The 26,677-nt window shown below is 40.6% G+C and overlaps 1 protein-coding gene across 1 annotated transcript in view; it reads left to right on the top strand.

The window, feature by feature from the left end:
- CRHR2 (corticotropin releasing hormone receptor 2) overlaps positions 1 to 26,677 on the top strand; it is a 242,740-nt gene that overhangs the window by 107,748 nt on the left and 108,315 nt on the right. The window lies entirely within an intron of this gene.

The raw sequence follows: 26,677 nt of genomic DNA, 5'->3' as shown, positions 1-26,677 counted from the left end.
GTTTTCCAGCGCTTGGTTTGTAAAATGTTCACGGGGGTAGAGCCAGTCTACAGCGTAACGGAACAGAGCAGCCCGTGTAAAGGAAAGTATATCTGGTAACCCAATGCCCCCTTGGACTCTTCCGAGGATTAATTTATGTTTGGCTATATGAGGTTTTTTGGGCTGCCAGATAAATTTAGAGAATATTGTGGTACAAGTATGTAAATCGGATTTAAGTAAGCCTATCGGGAACATCGGAAGTGGATAGGATAGCTTGGGAAAAATTACGCTTCTAATAGCAGCAACATTTTGGCTTTAACCTTTCAGTGTTCCTTTTCATTTTTGGGACCGGAATAATTTTAATATTTGCCATGTGTGATACGACCAAATCACATTGTATCCAATCAGTATGGTGAGCTAATAATGACTCACAAACTGCAGTCATTGCTGTCTAATTTCATTAGCTGTTCAATGAGTCTACTTGGTCAAATTATCCAACAAAACGTAGCCATGAACCCTAACAATTAGCACAAAATTATCAGTAGGCAACTTGAATTTTATTTAAAGAGGTCCTTTGATTTGCAAAGTTATGGTAGAAAAATATACATTAGTAAATGTGTTTTAGGTAGAAAACAGTTGAGGGTCTTTTCTGTTTGATATGATAGAAAGCTGCCCATTGTTATTAATGAGGCTTCTTCTGCACTTAGATATTAAGCAAATAAACATCTTGTAATACAACATATCTCAGAGCCAACCGTCAGTCTATCGACTTTTGTCAGCTTCTGAAATAGTATTTTATTCATCGGTTGCCAATGTGATTGTCATTCACCACCATGAGTACATTAAGTGATACATCCCACCACCCAATGATATAAACAGTACATTAGCCAAACGTTGTGAATCCATTTCCTGGTTATAGACGAAATGACTTCTAATAAATCAAGATTCCTGCTACTCTCTACTATTATTATTACTATTAACATTTATTAAATAGTGCCAGCATGTTCAGTAGCGCTTTACAAATGGAAACAGACATAGTACTAAACAATACTGGGTAATACAGACAGACAGAGAGGTAAGAGGGTCCTGCTCGCAAGTGTACCATCTATAAAATAATGGGAGTTTGATACATGCAGTTAAGTGCTACATATTGCATAATGGTCCAATCAGAATTCAAGGGTAAAAAGTGCTTTGTGGGGCTAAATCATCCAGCAATGCTGGATTGTGGGTCAGAGGGTTGTATGAGCAGAGAAAAAGAACACATATAGGTTATGTCATAGTTGCCTACTCTCCCGGAATGTCCGAGAGACTCCCGAATTTTTGGGAGTCCTCCCAGACTCCCCAGAGAACAGGCAAACATCCCGGTTGCAGCCATCTCCATTGCTGAAGGGGGTGGGGGCGGGGCTAAATGAGTCATTGAGCGCCCCGCCCCCTGCTGAGGTTGGACGAAATTGTCTAAGATTGACCGGGGTGGGGCCTAACGGCACAACAACACGTGGCCACGCCCCCTCGACGGACCACCTCCCGGACAGCTGCCTTCAAAATTAGGCAAGTATGGGTTATGTGTGAAGGTGCGTAGAAGGATAGCAATGGGGTAGAGTAGCCTAGCAGATTAGGAGGGTCATTTTGAAAATTGATAAGCTTGTCTGAAGAGGTGAGTTTACAGGGAATGTTTGAAGGTTTCCCAACAACCCTCTTCAGGGAAATTTATCAAATTCCAAAAATTACAAATTATGTGGTATCCTCTAGAGCAAATATGCACATTCTATATTTTATGCCCCCATATAGCCATAATCTGTAGTTGGGGGTCACATATGTATTTGTGAAAGAAATCAAGATCACGGGGCTTTTTAAAGAAACAATGACCAAAGTCATGTTTCTTTCAATATCAGATATACATGTGGAGAGAATTCTGGATAATCAGAGAAGTCTCATATTTCATGAAGCAAAACTTACCATCTTGAATATTGAGGCCTATTCTCTACACATAAGATTGTGTACATAATTAAACACAACTACATAATTTCTCACATAAACAAATGCAGATGCTATTATCACACTTACATATTCCTTTTCTTCTCCCGTCTGTCCTTCTAGGACACTTTGTAAAGCACATACAGAAATCCCTGGCCTACTTCCACATTCCCATCTGTTGAGCCTTTTGGATCAACTTCATTATTAATGTTAATACGCACGCAGCCGTCTGCAAATGTGTCACTTTCATTTTTCTTGTTCTTTAATCAAAGTATATAGTTTCAACATGCTTTTTTTGTATATGCTTGGTGTCATTGTATCTTCAGTAATTACTACACATGTAAGTAAGGCACCATTTGATAAACATAGCAAGCATTTTAAAGTACCACTTATATCTGACAAAAGCCTAATGTGGAAAATATTATAGATATCTCCAACATTAGGCTAAGTTTCATATTAAAATGCAGTCCCCATACTTTTCACTGAGGTTTTAAAAAACTCCAAAAAGCCTATCTTTTTCCAATTTGAGCCCTGAAGATGGCATTAGCCATTCTACCCTATGGGGAGAGCATTGCAGGAGAGAGTTCTTCGGATCCTTCTCTGCAACCTTCCTGCTCTACCTTCCATTAACTTCCGCACATGCGCAACCAGAGTTGAGAGGAAAGTCATTGTCGGGACAGCTTCCTATCAGATGCGCGGTCCATATAGGTTTAAGAATGGCTGAGATTGGTTGGCATCACTGTTAGTTTAATTAGTCTGTAGGTTTCCCAATACCAATGTTGTCGACAGCTTAGAAAGTTCTCAAGTAAATGTTTTCATTTACAAAGGAACAGGTGTGTATGGTAGTTAAAATCATAGCAGCCTACTGACACTACTGAACTCCACAGAACATGACATGAGACAACTGCGTGTTGGGCTGGAATATGGTTTTGATTCATTAAACCTCATCAATCCAAATAGTGAGTTTCTTTCTATTTTCCAGCTTTTACAACACTATAGGAATTATTAAAGTAATTTCATCGTTTTCCAATAAGCATTGTCTATGCGATTTGTGTGGTTGCAAAGCACAAGCAGTTTATTTAGCAAAAGCAAAAGTTTAGCAGTTCAATAAATAAGTACAGTACAGCCGATACATGATACATACTACATACGCTGCGCTCAACTGCGCTCTCTGCTGGATCCATCCAGACAGTCCTTCAGTCCTGAAGACAGTGGTCAGTGTGACTGACTAGCTGATTCCAGGGAGCAGTATATATACATTTGGTGTTACAGTAAATACAATACAGATGACTTGGCAAGTTTCCATAGGTTCCAGCTTCAGGAAGGTCTAGTGTAATGCAGTCCATAGGTCAGTTCAAACAACACCCTCCGAGGGTGGGGGTCAGCTTTCCAAGGGTGGGGGTCAGCTCTCCAGAGGATGAATACTAATGTTCCCGCCAAGAACTAGTTTAAACTGGTCTATTAGCATTACACAGACAATATCATTCTAATCATTATTCCCTATCATCAATAACTAGCATACACAATGTGCGATCCTTTCGGCGAATGAACTGCGGATAAATAGGGGATTAGAATGATACCAAACATGACATGCTTCCTGTGACCTGAGCTTAAAATATCACTAAAGTGTACATATAACCTTATAATATATAACAATAACCAAATAACATCTGCTCATGAACGACTGTGGAGTGGAACCATTATTAATATGAAATATATATATAAGTGAATGTGAAAGTGCGAGTGTATGCGTGCGTGCTTTATTGTGCGATTGCGCCATGAAATGTAGCGTACCGATCACAATCGCACTGTAAAACAACATTAATCAATATACTTTCTTTCATCCAATTATACGACTTTGACAGTGTGGAATCCTTGGAACGTGGGGGTATTCCAGATAAGGATGTTTTCTGCTAAATAAAAGAAATGTAGTATAAAAATATTAAATATTACACCTGCATTTCCTCACATTTACCTCTGGAATTCCCCAGTCACAGCGGCTACAGGAAATGGTACGCTCCACAGCTGTTCAATTAGCCAGGAAAAGTATGTATAATAAATATGGATTAGAGGGAATGGGAGATTTTGAATCACGTTATACATTTCTAGCACCTGCTGTTGCTTAGAAATTGATTGAGCAAATTCCGTTTTGTGTATCACTGTCTGCTAACCATGTATAGGATCAGTATCCGACGGCGCTATTTGGAGGCTCCTTGAGGTACCTTCTTGTAAGTTAGTTCTCAATTTAAAAACACATGAATGTTTGGCCCATTATAGGGACTATCATTGTTTAGAGTTAGGACCAATCTATTAGCAGAAGCGCCGTGAAGTAGAGGGTGGCTTATCATATATTTGCAAAAGTGTGTAACTAAGTGTGAAACCCAACGCTGTGAACTGGGACTCGAGCGTACAAGATATAAGAACATTTGTGTTCCATTGCCTCATTCTGCCTACTGAACTGTTCTCATCCGGCTGTGTTAGTTTATTGCACTTTTTGTTCACATGCGTGTGCTAAAATCTGCAATTATAATTCCTGCATATTTTAGGTTATTGATTGTATGTTAGAATGGTTTGTTCTTAAATGTCACCAGCTGGAAGAGTCAATCAAAGATAAGACAGGAGAAGGGGTCTGGGCTAAACAAGGAGAGTAACCAAACTCCATATCATCAGACTCCTAGGCACCCTCTCCCCAGGGAACCAATGGTCACCAATCAACAGGGGGAGGACACTCCGGGATTAGCCGGTCATATTACCACCAATCATCATCATCATCATCTATTTATTTATATAGCGCCTCTAATTCCACAGCGCTGTACAGAGAACTCACTCACATCAGTCCCTGCCCCATTGGGGCTTACAATCTAAATCCCCTAACTTACACACACACAGACCGAGAGAGACTAAGGGCAATTTAATAGCAGCCAATTAACCTACCAGTATGTTTTTGGAGTATGGGAGGAAACTGGAGCACCCGGTGGAAACCCACACAAACACGGGGAGAACATACAAACTTCACACAGATAAGGTTATGATCGGGAATCGAACTCATGACCCCAGTGCCGTGCGGCAGAAGTGCTAACCACTAAGCCACCGTGCTGCCCAATCACCAGCGAGTAACTGCCCTAATACACTTCCCTCTTAGCTTCATGACCGTGGGAATAATCTGTGTTATATTAACTGTGTTTTTAGGGTCTGTGTCTTGTGTTTATTAACTGCACTTCCATAACATGTCTACGCTGTGCTTCTAGGGAATTACTCCGTCTAGTTTGCCATCTGGTGAATAAATCACGGGTTGCAGAGTCCTCACACTAAGACCTCTGGATTTCACAACTGAATTAGCCGCTTCCTCTGTTTAATCAGGAGACGCATTTGCTATATTGACATAGAAAGGGTTCCCTCCTGTATATCTCCTGGCTCCCAGCGCTGCAACCCATTTGTATGGGGATGTACCTACATACCAGTTAAGTGAATAACCCCTTGAAGATAGATGTAGAAAAATATCATAGAGCAGATAAATCCAATAAATTATGGCAATTAAATATTTTGACTCCGTATTTCACTGTCCCAAATATTAATCATCATATTCCAAGGAACATATCATTAAAATTGTGGCCATGGTTTCCTACAAAGATACTTGATTACACTTGTGAAAAGTCCGGGTGGCTCCCGAATTTTGGTAGTTCTGGACTGCTGGGAGAGTACGTCACCCTCTTAGAAGCTGCCTCCTCTCCTTCTTTTGACGGAAGAGCTTAGTATTTTCTACCAGGGCCTCTGTGACCCACAGCATTTGGACCTGCTGTGTAGCAGCCTCATTCACCAACGCCCTCAGAATATCCTCCATATCAGTGTCCTGTTCTGCAGGAAAGTGAAATGTTTCTTCCTTAAGCATAAATTAACAGTTTTACTTGTGAAAAAAGGTTTTGTGTCACCTGTAAACCACACTTGCAACCAATTTTATACCTTGACGTTGTGAATAAGGTTTGCATCACCTATACATTTCCCACTTAGCAGCAGATATATTTGTAATAACCAGATTTTGCACCACCAACCACCCTGGATTTGTTGGATGGATGGACAACAGGATCTGGCTGTCCTTTGAAGATCCCACCATGACGTCACTTGGGACAAGCACGCCAAGCAGATGATGCTTACAGAGGTTTGCTGAACAGGGGAAGGCTGGCAAATTTTAGCCTGGGGGGCAAGACTCGACTCAGCAGCCTATAAGGAACATTTTAGAGGGAAAAAAGTGCAGGTGGGCCAGTGACCCAGCCCAAGGTAGCTCACTATGGGACCAGCCCAGCCTGCCCCTGTTGCTGAACCACTTACATTTACATTACAGTTTTCATACCGCCACTTCTAAATTTCCACTTCGACCACTGTCTATACAAACAAGACGTAAGCAGTGTCGGCTCCTAATAAATGGCAGGATCTATAAGCACTGGCATCACTATAAGCATACTTGCCAACTCTCCCAAAATGTCCGGGAGACTCCCGAATTCTGGGTGGGTCTCACGGACTCCCGGGAGAGTATGACAGTCTCCCGCATCTGCACACTTCCCAGTGAAGTGGGCAGAAGGAAATCCAAAATGCCGCGATTCATCGGGAAATCGTGGCATTTGGTCACGCCCCCACTGTAAAACGACCCATTTGTGTCATTACATCATGGGGCCGGGGCAAATGACGCAGTTTTCAGAGCCCCACCCCCTGCAGGCCCACTTGCCCCCGGCAGCTCCCGATCATACTTACCATAAGTTGGCAAGTGTGACTATAAGCTATCAGTTAAAAAGGGTTACAAACAAAAAGCAAGTCATGCCCTGAAGCCACCACGACCCCCGGCACCCAGCTATGAAGAGGAGAGGACAGTTGTCTTTGAAGAACTTCATAAGTGGTTCAGGAAGTTTTTGATCAAAAGTGCAAAAAAAAAATTTTAATCGAACAAGTGGATATTATAATTGTTTTATAAATTCAGTATTCCCCCATTTACATTGACACTAACTAATACTATTTCTTCATAGAATCCTTGACACTCTGAGCACCATAGATTTAATTTTTATCTGTGCCTTCCAATTCCTGTACCCAGCTACATCCCTGCTACGTTCTAAGTGCACGCACGAGACGGGCACATTCTCTAGACGCTTCAATTGGTCCCAGCTAAGTAAATTCTTCACAAAATGAATTCATCCATTATGTGTAAGACTAAAAACTATTGTTTAACAGTGAACAGATACACGTTAAAAACATTTTTTTTCTACCTTCAAAATGACCTTATCCACTTGACACAGAATTAAAATTTGTGCAATTCAATTCTCCAAGATAAAATTATTATACGATATTGCAAAGTGAGGAAGATTTGTTGATCCGTACAGTTATATATACATTTGCCTATATATCCTTTTTGCATTATTCAGAGAGATTTCATTTGATATAATCACCAATGCAGGGACCAACTTTTGTCCATACTTTTTGCATAATTTAGTTTATTTATATTATGATGTATTTTTGGGGTAATACTGTGTCAATCTATTGCTTCTTAATCTGTATTATTCCACCCCTCATGTACAATTTATACACTTATACAAGGTCACATAAGTTGTTTTCAGGACAGAGGATGCCTGGGGATATCCTTAAAGACATCTGAAACGATATAAATAAACTAACGGGAGATGGCAAATAGTGACTGAAAGGCATGGGTGATAAATGACAGAAACAATTCATCTGAAGAATTTTCACAATATAACTTTGTGCAGTAACTGTAGAAGAAACAGTCACTGTGCGCTTTACAACCTCTGTTGTAAATAAATGTTTAATTCCCTTTCATGGATGTTATTAGATTGACATTTATGTTTACAAAGCATTAACTGCCAACAATTGTATTTATTGCCAACACAGAGAAGAATAATATATATCTGTCAGTCCAAAGTTTCCCATATCTACAAAATGCAAAGTAGTAGCAACATATTATAATTATTACTATGATTATATTTTATTTACATAGCGCCCAAGTATTACGTAGAGCTGTACATGGGTGGGAATGATGAGAACAAATGACATACAGGGCTTGATAGATTAAAGAACGTAAATGCTGATATGTGCTATGTTTTGCATAAAATTGCTCTGCCCATGTCGAGATACAGACTATACACCAGTGAATGCAAGAACGTCCAATTCATCTTATAGTGCAAAGGACACTTATGATATCAGGGACTGAGTGGGGAGAGGACTGGATGTATGTATGAGGTTATTGTACAGTGAGATCGTGCAGCGTCCGATTCAAACTCTGGGAATCTCTCAAGTAAGTGATTTTCTGTTGTATCACTGGCACCAGCTACAGGTCAGGTGTAAGTGCTTATTACTAGTGATGACGGCTGTGTATGCAGCTAGAACATGTGTTTGCAATCAGAAGCAACTGTAAAAATGTATTTTTATGTACAGTAGACATTAATAGTTTGATAGATATATTTTTTTGGGGGGGAAATAATAATAATAAAAATTTTTTTTTGTTAATGATTTTTTTTTTCTGTGCGGTCTGCTGGGACTTTATATTCCCCATATGTATTAGACGTATTCAGCGGGACGTTGTGTCTGTCAGAGCAGAGCGGACCTAGATCCGCTTGTAATTGAATACATACATGTGTATGCCCGAATTCCGTGTATTTTAAAAAAAAATGCACAATACATTCGTCTTAAGTGCCGTAATGAATCAGGCCCACAATGTCATATAACATAAGACAAAGATAGCCCTGCCCAATGAGCTTACAAACTAAGAGGCATAGAGAACACTTGATATAAAAGATAGCAGGGTGGTAGCTCTTGTTGGTGATACAGGCACCGTGGTAGCTACTGGCTCCGGCAGGGGCACACCCAGGGGGGTTTCCTAGTCTCCAAAAACCCTTGTCCTCCCTGGGTTGCCGATGCTTGCAGTGACTGGCCCTTGGATCGCTTCCCCTGCTGTGTGTATACAGCACTTTCTGACCTGCAGCATGGCCCTGCCCCTTTCTCCCACCTGGCCGGCATGTGTGTGATGCAAGAGGCAGAAGAAAAGGTAACAGTCTGTGTGTGTGACAGTTTGCCTGTTACTGTCTGTGTGTTTGTGTATGTCTGTGCTTGTCTATGTATGTGACAGTTTACATGTCTGTGTGTTTGTGTATGTGTAACTCTGTGCTTGTCAATGTATGTAACAGTTTACTTGTGTGTGTTTGTGTATGTGTGACTCTGTGATGGTCTGTGTATGTGACAGTTTACTTGTGTGCATGTTTGACTCTGTGTGTGTTTGCGAGTGTGACCCTATCCTGCTTAAATTGGGAATGATAGGAGATATGCATTTGTGATATAGTCTGACTATTCTAGTTAGATAATTACCAGCTGAAACAAGTCACAAAATTCTGTAAATTGCTAATCAGCTTGTGGCAAAAACCCATTTCATCATTATGTTCCATGAGGCAGCAAACACTGAGGGGTCTATTTACTAAACTGCGGGTTTGAAAAAGTGGAGATGTTGCCTATAGCAACCAATCAGATTCTTGCTGTCGTGTTGTAGAATGTACTAAATAATTGAAAGCTAGAATCTGATTGGTTGCTATAGGCAACATCTCCACTTTTCCAAACCCGCAGTTTAGTAAATCTAGCCCTGAATATCCTTAACATTAACATATAAAACAGTATATCCCCTAAGAGTACAATACATACAGACCACCTATTCTGAGAGCAATACAGTGATTTTAATGTCTGTACAGTATAATATTTGACCATGTCTGAAGAATTCAGCTTGTGTGATACAACAATGATAAACAAACAAGCACCTTATATAGGATTTTACATAAGAATACTCAGTAAGCAGGATTGTTACTATAGGAACATATACAGCACATGACGTTTATGCTAAAGAGCAACGTTGTAAAGCGCACAAGAGCGCGGTGGGATGTGTTTAGTTTCAAGAATGATTCTCAGTATGCAGCATTTATGCTTAACAGCATAGAAGCATTTCGTTGTATGTATAACCAGATTAATGTACAATAATCTTTCAGGGCGTATGATCTTTGGCCACATTCACTATGACTGCAGTGTGTCACTTTGCTTATCATTTATTGTAATTATAACTGTTTTTTTATTTAGTTACTAGTATCACACTAGACATAGCAATGCATACGCATTTTGATAGACCAATGGAATGTTGTAAATATTGTAAAATTATAGCCACGCCCCCACACGTGCTGGTCACGCCCACTGGTGGTGTGGCATGGAAACCCCCCTCCTCAAATCCTGCGTTTGCCCTTGTCCAGGTTGTAGACCTAGGGGTGGGATGAGCCATACAAACAGCAGCTTTCTCTATAAAATGACCCCAGCATTATTTACTAACGGTTCAACGCCAAAGCCGATTTAACGTTTCTGAACGCATCCCGAACATATTAATACGAAGACTGCAAAACTATGCAATTTACAAACCTATGAAAAGTATAAACTTAAGATCCTAATGACATCTCAGGATACTATATTAAGCGTTCAAAAACATGCTAGTGTTAGTTGGCATGTAATTAAATTGGGCAATGTGTGTTTGAAAGCCTTTTGTAGGCAATTAGATTGTAAGCTCCATGGGCAAAAACTAATTTTAAAACATATTATGTGAATTATTGATGATTAGCAGCTATTAGCCCAATCATTGCTCCCTGTGTGTTTGTGAATATTGGATGGAGGTATTTAATGTGGTAGTCACTGCCCCCAACGCCGTATAGGATGGTCTATGAACTGCTGTCAGTTGCATCCTGTCTAATCGGTGGAGGGTTAAACCAGTTTAACAGGAAGCGTGATGCCGGCTGCCAGAATCATTCACTGCAATGTGTTATAAAGCGGAATCTGGAGATGTATCACGTTGCATTGCTCCTAATTTCACTCTCCTGACAGAAGCCGGCAAGTAGCTGTCTACGTATATCTATTACACTGATAGAACCGGCTGTATAATCCCATCAACGCAATGTGTAGAAAACAACAAGAGATTAACTACCTCTGGTATCCGCTCCACAAAACGAGCACCGAGATCTAGATGTGACATGTTACATAACATCCATTTAATTTGTTTGCTTTTACATGTAAATACATGTAAATATTGAGCCTGAGAGGTTTTTCATGAAACATTAAAACATTGTCTATTTGAAGGAGATTGTTTGAGCACTTTAAAAAAAAATAAAAAAATGAACAGACCCTTGTGGGACCCCAACAGATAGTGGGAGTGGAGGGGAGGATGTGCCAGAGGTAGAAACACTAAAGGAGCGGTTTGATAGGTGAAGTGAAGTGAACCAGGAAAGAACTGTGTCACTAAGGCCAATGGAGTGAAGGGTGTGTAGGAGAAGAGGGTGACCAACAGTGTCAAAAGTAGCAGAGAGGTCCAGGAGAATGAGTATGGGGAAATTACCATTAGATTTTGCAGTAAGTAGATCATTGGTCACTTTTGTGAGAGCAGTGTCAGTGGAATGATGATGACGGAAGTCTGATTGCAGAAAGTCGAGAAAGGAATTAGAGGAGAGAAAGTGAGACAGGCGTTTGTACACTAATTGCTCAAGTAGTTTTGGAGACAAAGGGGAGGAGAGGAATAGGGTGGTATTTGGAGAGAGAGGCTGGATCGAGAGATGGTTTCCTTAGAATTGGTGAGATTAGCACATGTTTAAAGGAGGATGTAAAGTGTCAGTGGAGAGAGACAGGTTGAAGAGGTGAGTTAGAGGTGGTCATGCAGTGGAGGAGAGGGAGCGGAGTAGTTGGGAGGGAATAGGGTCGAGTGGACAGGTTGTAGGGTGAGATGATAAGATGAGGGCAGAGACTTCGTCTTCAGTTGAGGGAGAGAATGAATTAAAAGTGGATTGGAGAGAGTGTAGTTAAAGGTGGGCAGAGTGAGTGGAGTGAGTGCAATTTGGCATGAGGAAATATCTTGTCGGATGGTGTCAATTTTGTCTTTGAAATATGTGGCAAAATCATGGTCAGTGAGGGAGGAAGGAGGAGGAGGTGTGGGTGGGCAGAGAGCAGAGTTGAATGTGGCAGAGACGACGTGTGTTAGAAGACTGGGTGGATATTAGTGACGTGAAGAATGTTTGTTTGGTAATTGAAAGGTCAGTGCTGTAATTTATAGTGGAGGAAATAGGGATAGGAATGAGATTCTTCCAGTGGCGCTCTGCAGTGCAGGAGCACTTTTGCAGGTAGCTGGTCTGTTGTTGTGCATTGGCTGAGGTTTGGATTGTCGGAAACTATATGTAGTAGCTGGAGCTGCATTGTCTAGGGCTGAAGTCAGTGTTTTGCTATAGAAAGAGGCAGCCTGATTAGGACAGGGCAATGCAGACATTGGAGAAAGTAGTTGTTTTAGTGAAAATGAGAAGTGGATCGGGTTAAGAGCACTTAGGTTTCGTTGTATACGTGTGTATTTGGGTGCAGGGGAAAGGGCATGAGGTAAGGTGAGGCTGAAGGAAAGGAGGTTGTGGTCGGAGAGTGGGAAGACTAAATTGGAGAAACTAGAGATGGAGCAGTAACGGGAGAAGACAATGTCAAGGGAGTGCCCATCACAGTGGGTGGGAGATGAGGTCTATTGGGAGAGACCAAATTAGGAAGTAAGTGAAAGAAGTTTAGTGGCAGAAGACACCGTGGGAATATCAATGGGAATGTTGAAATCGCCTAGTATGATTGTAGGCAGGTCAAAGGATAGGAAATAAGTGAGCCAGGCTGCAAAGTTGTCAAGGAATTGGGAAAATGGACCTAGGGGCGATAAATGACAGCAACAGGTTTGTATAAATGTAACAATAGTCATCTACTTAATTCCATGTGCCCACTGTTTAAACAAAGTATTAATTCCAGGTACATAGTCAATTAAGTATAACTTATGTTTTAAAGAAAATAAATGTATAGATTTAATTCAAAGATAAATTCATTTACATTCTTCACAAATTAGCTTATTTTCCAAGTTACCTTTTCTAATCCACAGATGAGTTTGCCATAAACCAAAACCTTTTTAGATATTTTGGATTGTTGTCAGGACGTCATAAAAACAATCTGCTATTGGTGTATTTTAAATGGAACCTCTTCTGGATCCAGAAATGAATTAATCTTCTTCTCCGCAATTCCCATTTATTTTAAACCCACATGTACATTCCAGGATTTCTATTACTCACCAAGAGCTGTCTTTGAGGTTTTCTTATTCATAAATTCACTGCCGAATGTGTCTACCACCGACTGAGTCTTTTTGAGAACAGCGCAAGCTTCAACTCAGTAAGACGTAGTATATTGATTCTCTTGGTCTCTTTTTGCAGAATCGATTTGTTATAATCATATTTCCAATATTTTTTACTCCTCCTATGATTGAGACGCTGTCCCCTAAATACGGTGAAATTACTTTTATCCATTTTTAAAAACCCCAACGTTTGTTTAAGATCTCCCTTAATTCAGCCTAAGAGGTGCCTATGAATCTAGTATTATTAGAGTCCGCCTTTCCATTCGTGTAAGTCATAAAATAAAATGGCCTGACTATAATTTTTTTAAAGCTACAATGCTTTTTTTGAGAGGTCCATTACTTTGGCCACTATCGCTAAATAATTGAAATCATTCCTTAGATTACAGATTTTAAAGACATTCAGGTAAGAAAAATTCCTTCAAAGTCTTAAAAAGGGATCCCTTGGGATTCCTCATATCGTACTGTGCATCATCTTGTAATTAACTATTTAGTGCTGTGATTTCCCTAAATAGTTCAATGTAAACAATCTCTAGAAAGATGGATGTTTATAAAGTTATTTAGGGGGGCCATTTATTAATTAACAGGGTTTTGCCTCGTTAATTATCAACTGTCATTGCAATGATAACAGATGATTTTTTGTGATCATTTATTAAAAAATCATCGCAGGACAGTGCGTCCGCTAGAAGGCTGTCCCGGTGATTAAAAACTTATGTGGTTTTGCACATAAGGTCACAAAAGCAACTTTGCGTTTGTGACGGGAGGAGAGAGCAGGTAAGCTGCGGTGAGGGATCTGAAGATCCCTCTACTGCAATGTCGTTAGTCATTGTGGACAAGTTCCAAATAGCTAAACTTTTCAGAAGTTGATAAAATTGCCCATACCGCAGTCCCCATTGTGTATTGTTCGGACTGTGGGTAATGCTGTTATTTGCCTAATGCAGGAGATATCTCCGATAATTCCTGCGTTAGACTTCTCTTAACCAAAAATTTACTTAAAAATGCCTAAACCATGCGGATAAAGCAGTTTGGTTTCTTCGCAAATAGGTCTCCTAATCTCTTAGGGCCTGATTCATCAAGTCACGTATCTAACAATTTTGAGTGTATCGTACGCAAAATCAATCTACGTATACCCAGAATCGACAGAAATTTTCCGTGAACGCAATTCTGTTCCGTGTGCGCCTGCGAGCGCAAAGGACACTTACTACAGTTTACGATTTTGGGAAGTAAACTGGGAGGGAAGGGGCTTTTTGCTGTAGTGAATTAACAGTAGGGCAGTGCCAAATTTGAGCACACGCAGCCACAAATCCACCTCCGAGTGTCTGAAATTTACTTGTTTTTCTGCCATATCTCTTGCTCCAGCTACAGGGCTAGTCTAAGTCCTGATCTAAGTCCTGATCAGTAGTGATGACAGTCCCATATGCAGCTATAACATGTTTTTGCAATCAGGAGAAACTGTAAAAATTTATTTTATGTTCAGTAGACATTAAGAACAACATAATAAATGTATTTCATGGGGGGGGGGGAGAATAACAAAAATCACTTTTTTTTTACTGTTTTAATGCAAGATTTTTTATTTCCCTGTGTGTTTTTTTGCAAATTTATAATCCACACAGCTATTGGACGCATCCTGCAGCGTATTATGTAGTAGAGCACAGCAGACCCGCCCCCGTATCTAAATATCTGCGTATAACACTGAACGTGGGTTGTGCTCAGAGTACATGCCTTGATGAATGGGGGACCTTAGTATTCAAATGTCAATAAACACTTCCAACCATCAATATATCATCTATAAATCTGAACCACAGAAATGATCTCATTAAATTCACAGCAGTTTTTCCTATACATAAAATTCAATAGATCCATAACAAATGCTTTCAATGCTGCAGGCGTTGTATTGTCTCCGCTCAGAAAGCGCGGTGCTGCTTCACAACTAGTTTGATGCGAGATGACTGTATACAAGCTTTCAACCTCACATCATGCTAAAAGGATGTTTGTGTGCAAACATATAACCTCTATTCTCACTAACACATCTGATGTCTCACGTACATTAGCTGGGAGATCTAAGACACAATTCCTGAGTTCCTTTCTCATTCCATTTCCTTCTCTCGGGAAACCTGGATACTATAGGATGACTAAATGTATTTTCTATGTCCTTGGGAACATTTGGAAACATATTGAAGGTTGCAATCCTTGGTTTTCCTATCAAATATAATCTGTCAGTTTTAATGATATCTCCAAATTTACATGCACTATTAATCACAGCATTACCGTATATTTACTAGTAAACTGATCTATTTTAAACAGATAAATATTTTGTAATTGTCATTTGACTCCTCTTGTAATGATCATTTGGCCAGATCGCAATATCAGCCTTTGTGTGATCTCTGAACAGTCACATTAACCCAGGATCTAATCTCACTTATTGGGGTTAATTAAATTGGGCGCATTACGGGTAAAAGTGCCGTGGCCTGGGCATCATTACCATTGTTACGGTAAGAATGCGCTTAATTACCGTTATTATGGTAGTTTGAGCGCCGGCTTTTGCTCGCAGCTCTCTGACTTGCGAGCAGAAAGACGGGTTAAAATGACTGTAATAACGGTAATAAATTTAACGTCGCGCTAATTACCCCCATAGAATTGAATTCCCCCCATAGCGTCATATTATTTTCTGCTCATATTGCAGAATCTCTCAGTGGTCACTGGTTTTGTAATGTCAGGTTATTGTATATCTTTATATCTATGACATTCAGCCCTAATTTTAATTTGGATTTCTATAACTCTCTCTCCTTTGTTGGTCCTCTAGGTTCCTTAAATAGACAGGTTTCTCGTCCTACTCCCTGATCGTTTCTTCCGTCCATTTTGTTCAAAGCATTACAGTTTTTAGTTTTAGATCTCTTATCATTATATAAAAATGACCTTTGTTATAGTGAACGATGGGGAACGCCTACTTTTTTACAACTATTTTGCATTATTGGTCCAATTTGACCAATGTGCTCATACACTAGTAGTAGGACCCATATCACATTAGGGGCTAGATTTACTAAGCTGCGGGTTTGAAAAAGTGGGGATGTTGCCTATAGCAACCAATCAGATTCTAGCTGTCATTTTGTAGAATGTACTAAATAAATGAAAGCTAGAATCTGATTGGTTGCTATAGGCAACATCCCCACTTTTTCAAACCCGCAGCTTAGTAAATCTAGCCCTAGAAGCACCGGTGGGCAGACGATTTGCACGACCATTGGTGGGATTGATGTTCATCATATGGCTGCGTATATCGGAAAAGCTTCAACTCTACGTCCTGCAGTCATGTAAATCGTGAGAGTGAGGGGACATCAGATCTGCTTTCATTGCCTGTGTCCCTATCTTACATTTGAATGTCTGTGTGGAGTTTGTATGTTCTCTCCGTGTTTGTGTGGGTTTCCTCCGGGTGCTCCGGTTTCCTCCCACACTCCAAAAACATACTAGAAGGTTAATTGGCTGCTATCAAAAATTGACCCTAGTCTGTGTGTGTGTATGTTAGGGAATTTAGACTGTAAGCTCTAATAGGGCAGGGACTGACGTGAATGAGTTCTCTGCACAGCACTGCAGAATCAGTGGCGCTCTATAAATAAATGGTGATGATGATGATGATGCTTTATATACTCATATAGCGCCTGATATATCTTCGAGCACAATGTGAACGGAATTTACACACATATTCAAGTACAAGCGATTCTCAAGAAACGCTTCCATTTGAATCTGGGTGTAAGTACCCTCTGGTTATACGTTACTTGTCGTATGCAGACAGACAGAACACTGCAGGATACGCCCAGGTATATGAGCGATATAAAGTCCAAACAGAAATGCATTTTTAAAGTTTCTCTTACTTGCAAACACATGTTTTGTCACACATATGTAGTCACCACTAACAGTCGGCACTTACACCTGCCCTGTAGCTGGTGCAAGTGAAACAGCTAAAAAAACACGTAGCTGTAAGATGCCCAGAGTTTGCATCGGTCGCATTTTTTGTGTACACTCGACCTCAACACGCCCTTACTGTACATTGTCTATGTAACGATCCGCACTCACCTGAGACTTCATGACGTGTGTGTGACAAAGGGTTCATCAAAAAACAACCACCTGGTCTGTCTAAAATGAATAAATCCTTCCCTGTCTATGCCACACACTAGCTTTGCTGTACCAATTATGCAACCACCAAGGTTTTTTTATGAAGACACTCTTATTTAGAAAGCCTTAGGTTCTCCCTTAGAACTAATCTATCACAATTTACTTTTATCAGAGTTAACATAAACCACAATGTTCTCCCCGGTTTTCAGTTATGTAGCGTTTTGACCAAACTGTCGCGTGAATTCGCAAGAACACAGAGACTTGAACTTATTAAGTGTAAATTAATATGGAAAATACATCCACAATGCTTAAGATAAAACAATTGATAAAATTACATACAAATATAATGCAATGGTTTAGAAAATAAATAAAAAGGATAAAACACAGAATTGATAACTCACGTATAATCAAGTTTCAGGTGCTGGGAGAAGCAGGAAAATAGGGACACGCTTCAATATCAGATTGACCAAAAGTGAACAATTCCTACAGTTTTAATACCATTCTGAGGGGCCTATAGCCCCCCTTCCTGTGATGTCAGATCTGAAAGGTCTGTGCAAATGCAAATTAGGGTTTTGTGACTCTGTTGGAGAAATACCTTCTAAGTCAAGTTTTTGTTACCCTGTCCTAACTTCTCATCAGAATGACTTACAAATAGGATTTTACCTCCACACAAAAGGTCATAAGTTGCCCTTCGTCTGCATACCACTCATGCCTCCGGTAAGTATGATATTGGATAAAATATGATATGATATTTTCCTGTGACCCTATTCAGCTTGAATTTCTCATTAACATATAACCCTGTCTCCGCAGTCAGTTTGAGGTATATCACTGTCCTAAAAGAGACATTTCAAAGGCTTCTCTTTTGTGACCTCCCATAAATGGACCATCAGAGGAAAACAGAGGAGTTTAACATAATCAAACACATTATTTTAAACAGCTTCTCTGAGTCATTTTATTATTATTATTACCATTTATTTATATAACGCCACTATTTCCGCAGCGCTGTACAGAGAATTCACTCACATCAGTCCCTGTCCCATTGGAGCTTACAGTCTAAATTCCCTAACACACACACACACACACAGACAGACAAACAGACACGAACTAGGGTCAATTTGTTAGCTGCCAATTAACCTACCAGTATGTTTTTGGATTGTGAGAGGAAACCAGAGCACCCGGAGGAAACCTACATAAACACGTGGAGAACATACAAACTCCACACAGATAAGGCCATGGTCGGGAAGTGAACTCATGACCCCAGTGCTGTAAGGCAGAAGTGCTAACCACTAAGCCACCGTGCTGTCCACAGCCATGTTACCCTATTACTAGGAATTAATTCACAAACATATATGTGCAGATTTAAATGCCCAGAAATTAGCTTGCACATGACAGCCTACGTTAGTCCGCCCTTCACGCCCCTGTTCAGCCCTTCAAAACTTAGGAACTCAGAAGAATCCTTTGCGTGTGGACATGAATTGGATGCAATTGCGTTCACTGGGGTAAGGTCCGTAACTGAGTATGCGCAGAGCAATGTCACGCAAGCTAAGGTACACAACGGGACTTACGTACGAAGATGAATCAGACCCATTATGATCTTATGCTTCTATATATGGATGTATAGATTGTTTTTCTATCACAATCACAGAAAAGATTATGTTTACTTCCCGGCTCTATAATCTGTGTACAGACCGCAAGCTGATATTCCTAGCGACAAACAATCAACAAACTTAACAATTGTTTACAAAGCCTCATATCCTACTATATGTTCTCTAAATGTTTGATCTCATCCCCAGTAGTAGATTGTTCTGCTATATGTCGTTGTGTGGGAGGAGAGAGGAGAATTAGTGGGCTATAGTTAATGAAAGATGTCTGTGTGGGAGATGGATAAATATTAGAGGTTGGAAGTTGTTCCGCTCATATCTCCTAAGCTGATCATCAATATACGTCAAATCCAGTGGCTTAGAGTGTAAGACAAAGCATCAGACTCTCGTCTTCTCAAATGCAAAAATTATTCATCTGACATAGCCATTAACCCTCTGCAAGCTCTCTGCCAGTATAGGGGCTTACCTAATAGAGAATGGGCTATGTATACAACTTTGCTGTATCCCGTAGCAACCAGATGTTGATGGTGTAATTTTAGCATTTGTATGAGAAAATGTCAGCTAAATTCTGATTGGTTGCTATGGGTAACACCAGAAATAGATCAATGGGGCTTAGTTAATAAAACTGGGCAATATTCAGAAATTGCTCTGGGTTCTGGTGTGTTTGTACATGTGGTCGTCGATCCAACAGTGTTTTATTCATTATATACTGCCCTGTTCACTATACTTAAAAACAAAACCCTTGTATCTAGGGTTATACTAGCAATCGAGCCAGTCTGGCATTTGCCAGATGATCCGGTGTGCTTCAGAGTGTTATTGGGCTTGTCTTGGCTTCTAAACTTAATGTGGTCTTCACAGTCTCTCACTATAACGACCCTTCCAGTGACTGAATCATCTCCTGTACAAAAAATTAGGCTCTCAATATGAATGTGGGTTAATGAGCGAAGTCACATCGACTCTGCCTCACTCAAGAAATTACGATCGGTAACCAGCCAAGAAGGTTCATTATGAAGCGCGGCTAGGATGCTTGTACAGAATAATGAATGCGGCAGACCAACGGGTCTATTTATTAAACAGCGATCAGTTAAATATCCAGAGAATATGACTGTTTTCCAATACATATATTCAATATATAATTCAATATATTTTTACTTTCCACTCTTAGGGGTTACATACTCCAGTATCATATCTGCGTGAAACCCATCCTGAAGGCGTAAGCTCCTGTGCAGATTCGCGTGATTCTACCACTTACTCCCGCCTGCACCTGGGGAGGCGGGAGAGAAGGGGGGTGTCAGCTCAGGCTGACCACGGTAAAGGCGTGTTCACATGTATGTGGCTCGGGCAGATGTGCGCACACATGCACGTACGCCAGCTAGTAGGCATATGTTTTGCACCTGCTAAAGAGCAAGTGCTAGTACGTGCCGTGCCGATGATGGTATCGTAGACCAAGCACAACTTCCTGCTGACGCAGAGCCGGACGTATATTGATGGGGCCGAAATACACCCGTTTTCCGTACTCTTTTTTTTTTTTTAAGAGTAAGTTACAAGCAGAGAATGATTATCCACATACAAGTCTCTAGCTGGATTGATTTATTTGGCATAGTAATCAGTTTTTATTCACAAACCATTACAGTCAGAATAAAAAAGCTGCCGATCTATTGTGACCAGACCTGACTGACATTCATACGTCCCAACATTTATAAATGCAGTATCGGGTCAACATAAGCCCCACCCCCAATCCAACCACACTCCGCTGAAGCAACAACTTTTGAGTAGAGATGCTCACTGACCCCCGTGAACTGGTTTTCGTTTTGGATCTGGATTAGCTTCGTGTTTTGGTTTTGGTTTTGGCAAAACCACCCTCTTGTGTTTTGGTTTTGGATTTTTTAGAAAAAATTCTAAAATATGCTAAAATCACATAATTTTGCTCTTTTTTTGTTCCTACATTATTATTAACCTCAATAACACTAATTTTAAGTCATTTGCAGTAAATTTTAACCACCTCACAGATCACAATATTATTTTCATACACTTTCGGACAAATACTGCAGCGACCTGGCTGGATGGTAAGCGACAGAGCAATGACACGAACACACGGCAGTTCCTAGCACATCTAGGACACATTGGCTCACAGCAGTGGCAGAAAATATAAATGGGGGTCCGCCCTCTCTCCCCCACCCTCCGTGATGTTGGATCTTTAAAAGGAATTCAAAACTCGTGAGATCCGACAACGTCACAATGGCGTTTTGCCTCGTTTTCGATTCCGAGGGCGCCCGACAGTACCGAGCCGGCTCAGCCCGGTACTCAGATCCCCTAAGTTCGGGTGTCTTCGGTTTCCGAGGAACCGGGCGTGAGCATCTTTACTTTTGATCAATGTTCCACCCATTTCCATATAATCCCCACCTCTTGCAAAAAAATCGGGATTGTTGAGAGCTCTTCCCATCTGGCAGCACCCCTGGTTAGAACAACTGGATCAGACGCGCCTGCAAGGAATTTTCTTGTTCCGTTTAGCGGATGTCACCATACAGGAGCCAATGGGCTTCATCAGTGACTACATTTTCCACCCATTTGAGTTTTGAGAATTGGATATCGATTCCTTATTGACCGTACATAATATGCTGTCAGTCTAAATTGGTAAAAAAAAACCTCACTAGTGAAATCACCGAGGCACCAAGTGCCTTGTGGCTCCGTGATTTCACTGGTTCCTAGTGAATTGTTAGGCTGCATTCTCATAATATTGGTTCAATCCATACAGTAGACACCTCCACAGCGTGGCAACAGGTACGTTTTAGGAAACAACCTGATTTTTACATTTGGGATTAATAATTTTTAAATTCAGTAAATATATGCCCCAAAAAATGCATAGAGGAACATGAATGCAAGATCTGTACATGTTGTACTATTTGGCAAATTTCTAGTTACAGGTAGACTTTTTTAGGAGATGCAAATATCACTCTAATAATCAGATAGCAAGAGCAACATACACTCATACAACATAGCTGTTGTGTACTGTGTCCAGCATTCTTCTATACATTAAGTGCCGCGCGTCCCGGATGTCATCATCATCAGTTATTTATATAGCGCCACTAATTCTGCAGCGCTGTACAGAGAACTCATTCACATCTGAAGCAAAAGGCTGTCACGTAGGAAGTACTTTTTATGCTCCTACCGAGACAGACGCTGTATTAATCAAATCCAATTACATTTACACTAAAACCCACACATTTAATTAAAAATAAGCCATGCAAATTATGCTTATAAATTATATATAAATTGCAGTTTAAATTCTTTAGTAAGCTTATTTATTCCTTGTGTTGTGAAGTTTCTTTTGCGCCGCTTCAACTGGTAAAGTGCTTTGGCCCATAAAAATTTTTTATTTCCCCCCCCCCAAGATTTGGAATTAACGCACCGTACACATTGCTGGCACACAGTGACCCTTCTACTGTCCAAACCTCAATCAAAATATAAGTCACCGGTTTGTCTGGTACAGTGTTGGCTAACCTGTGACACTGCAGGTGCTGTGAAACTACAAGTCCCAGCATGCTTTGCCCAAATATAGCAGCTTATCGATGGAAGGGTATGCTTGGACTTGTAGTTTCACAACACCTGGAGTGTCACAGGATAGCCAACACTGGTCTAGTATAAAGTATTGACCGAAACAGACCCTGTCGCATAAATATTGTAAATCAAAAAGAATAATAATTATTCGCTTTTTACTAGAGATATTGAAGCAGAAGAACGGAACATGTAATTACAATGAAAAGTATGAAAATGTTTATAAAAACATTTCAACCAATTGACTAATATTATTCTGAGAAGTGATAAAGAAATGAGAAGTCTATAACAGAGTCGTAAATATAGGATTAGCCTAATTCTGACCTCTAATTTAATATAGATCTAATGCAGTTGGCCAATCAAAATCCATGCAATGCCAGGAAGGAAATATTGTATATCCTACACCACATTCAGCCAAAAAGGCGGAGTCTGATTTGGTCAATCCTTTAAAGTAGACAAACGACCAATAAGAAACCATTCTCTAAAAGAGCAACATCAGTATTAGCACAAGCCATATACTGCATAATTCATGCTTCGATTACTCTCACAATGATGTTGTAATTTGGAGAGTGCTGGATTTAATCAAAAAGGACACAACATGCATCTCCATACCATATCTCACTGGGTGATCCCTTTTGTTTACCTTATTTCGTCTCTGCTCTCCAAATTACGCACCTCTTACACAACCCCTGCAATGCCGCCACTGTCTGCTATCTCATTAGGATTCCCGCATCATCATCATCACCATTTATTTATATAGCACCACTGATTCCGCAGCGCTGTACAGAGATCTCATTCACATCAGTCCCTGGCCCATTGGAGCTTACAGTCTAAATTCCCTAACATACACACACAGAGAGAGAAACTAGGGTCAATTTTGATAGCAGCCAATTAACCTACTAGTATGTTTTTGGAGTGTGGGAGGAAACCGAAGCACCCGGAGGAAACCCACGCAAACACAGGGAGAACATACAAACTCCACACAGTAAAGGCCATGGTCGGCATCTCCTGGGGTAAATGTATCAAGCTGCGAGTCTCTGGCGGGTTTGAAAAGTGATGATATTGCCTATAGCAACCAATTACATTATAGCTGTTTCTTTGTAGAATGTACTAAATAATTAATAACTAGAATCTGATTTAGGCAACATCCCCACTTTTCAAACCCGCCGGAAACTCGCAGCTTGATACATTTACCCCCAAATCTCTTATTCCACAATATTGTTGTTGCCAATATTTTAAAATCTTTTATATGGACAGTTTGGCGCAGAGTACGTGCAAATCATCAGTCACGTGTGGTACGGTCTAGGTTGGCATTCAAGGACTACAATCCCTTTGGTGGTATAGTTACTGGCTATAATGTCATGTATTTGCAGTGCTCCTGTACAAGAATATTAAGTTATAAAGCCCAGAGAATAAGAATGGATAGTGGGAAGTGCATTCAGTATACAAAATAACAATATTTGTACTGTGCCGATGGTCAATATGGAGAACCAGCGACATTTCCAAGGACTAACCTGTCCTACCCGTATCACAATCCTCCCCTGCTGCCAACGTGCTACTCCCAGTACTGCAGATCGCATGGCCTTCATTCCCCGGAGCTCTAACCTTTTGTTCCTCTCACTACCTGCGTATTACATATTCCTTCTGCATCCCTGGCAGTATACGCAACCAGCATAATACACTGACTGAGACAATGACTCTTCCCTCGTTACTGCAGCAACTCGTTACCATTAATGTCACAATTCCCAACACATCGCACATTCCTGTCATTAGCGCCCTGTGCACGCTGCATGCCGTACAGAATCCCCGTCCCATCGTTTCACTGCTGTCCGCGTACATTCACCCTCACTATGACAAATGTACCACAATGACAACAACTTACTTCTATGGCAACAGGTTATTCCTAATCTAAGGGTCGGACCAGGCATCAGTATTATGTCCAATCCTACAGGTATCAGACGTACAACTGTTTGATGTGTAATGTAAAATTAAATCTTTCAATAAAAGTACAAAGTATAAAGAGGTTTAACAGGGTTAATATTGTTAGTTCTCAGTTAAGGATCTAGGGCCTGATTCATTATGGATCTTAACTTAAGAAACTTCTTATTTCAGTCTCCTGGACAAAACCATGTTACAATGCAAGGGGTGCAAATTAGTATTCTGTTTTGCACATAAGTTAAATACTGACTGTTTTTTCATGTAACACACAAATATCAACTTTAAATTTCAGTGTACAAATAAGCTATCAAGTATTTGTGTGCTACATGAAAAACAGTCAGTATTTAACTTATGTGCAAAACAGAATACTAATTTGCACCCCTTGCATTGAAACATGGTTTAGTCCAGGAGACTGAAATAAGAAGTTTCTCAAGTTAAGATCCTTAATGAATCAGGCCCCTACTTATCAAATAGGGAAAAGCATTAAGTTTGCCATTTTTGCTGGAGTTAGGGCTACTCTACTCTATACAAGTATTGTCTATGTACTTTTATAGCTAACGCCAGAAAAAAGCTTCTTTTTTTTTAGCTAAATAAAGCATTTCTTAATTTTATTTTTAGAAAGTTATTCTTTTTCTTACATGATTATTTTCGATTTAATTGAATCTGGAACTGGGAGCCCAACTCTGGGCTTCCACTTGAAGAGGGCATGCGCAGAGGGCGTGGCCTGGCGAGTGGTAACAGCGCTTCTAGCGCTGCCAGTCAGTGTCGCTGCGGAGTCCAGCGTCACTCAGCCGCCCTGGTGACACGTTAATTATCAACTGAACGAACAGTGATTTCCTAGCACTGCGATAGGCAGCGACAGATAACCATGGACTTAGCAGGGTCTTTATAAACAGACCCCTAAAGGTAATTATAGATTTAAAGATTCTTTTATTGCCGTAAAGGACACGGCCGCTTTCAATGAAGTGGTTTCCGTTAAATATATTAGCCAAAAATATACACATTTTACAATGTAACATGACAGCTGTCAGCTTTAGTTTAGATTTAGAAGATACAGCAATACCTTTTATATATATAGATGGATCATCTGCACAGTACTACTTCCAGCAATTCAGTGCTCAACATCAGTACTTGTTGTATAAGATGTATAATTTATTATGTAGTCGCCTCCTACCTGTGGAACCAGGGAACTACACTAAATGGATGTGATGTTTAAGAATTGCGTCATTTATTATTTTGTAAAAGTTTTTGGCAATATTTGTTTTCTATAAGTGCCGCATTTCTAGCAAACATACAACCTGTGGCCTTGATGCGCTAGATAAGTTAATACATACTTGTCAACTTTTCCTTGTTGGCTTCAGGGAGATCCCTGGGGAGGTGGGAGTGCGGGGGCAGGGTTTGATGAATTGCATCATTTTGGCACCGCCCCCTAAACGATTGTCACAATTTTGACCAATTACAGCAGGGGGCGTGGCTAAGATGATGCAACATTTGCGTCATTCAGCCCCACCCCCACCACTGATCTATTGTGGACGAGAACTGGGAGGTTACCCTGCTCTTCTGGGAGGTCTCCCAGAAATGCGGGAGTCTCCCAGACATTCCGGGAGAGTAGGCAACTATGCGTTAAAGAAAAGCAGCTAATGAATCTCTAGAGACTGAAGTGTCTTTTACATTTCTGTCTCCATTACTGAAGTCATGTTGTCTTACCTGTCAGTCTTTCATTATATCTTGGTCTCCATGAAAATGGCCACCTCCATAGGCATCAATACATGGACATAGGACACAATGTCTGAACTGTGTCATCATGCCACAGATGGCGAAGCCAACCACGTCTTGTACTGGCTCAGCATCAGGGAGAATGCCAGACTCTTCAGGGAGTGCGGGAGATCACCCCTATTTCAGGGAGTCTCCCTGACATTCAGGGAGAGTTGGCAAGTATGGGTTAATAAGCTTTTCTAAGAGAATGATTGTTGTGTGACTAGGTTAACCCTTTGGCTGCTCTTTTGAACATGGGCGCTCAATATTTTAGTGTGACCCGGCGACACACCATTAAGGATTTTCAGGTGGCAACAGTGATGCGTTGAATGTGTGCGGGGGCTGGCTGACAAATTGTAGGCCGACTGGGGGCAAGACTCAGTTCAGCAGATGATTAGCCCAGTGACCCAGCACAAGGTAGCCGACTATGGGACCGGCCCAGAGGGCAAACGCCACCCAAACCCCTAGCCCAGCCAGCCCCTGTATGTGTCCACAGTTCTGGATTTAATCTCACTCTCCCACCCTATGAAGTTGAGAGACATAGATGGATTGGTAAATTGATTAACCC

The sequence above is a fragment of the Mixophyes fleayi genome, chromosome 5, assembly GCF_038048845.1.
Source record: "Mixophyes fleayi isolate aMixFle1 chromosome 5, aMixFle1.hap1, whole genome shotgun sequence".
NCBI lineage: Eukaryota > Metazoa > Chordata > Amphibia > Anura > Limnodynastidae > Mixophyes > Mixophyes fleayi.
Note: the sequence above shows the minus strand (reverse complement) of the source record. Positions and strands in the feature narration are given on the sequence as shown.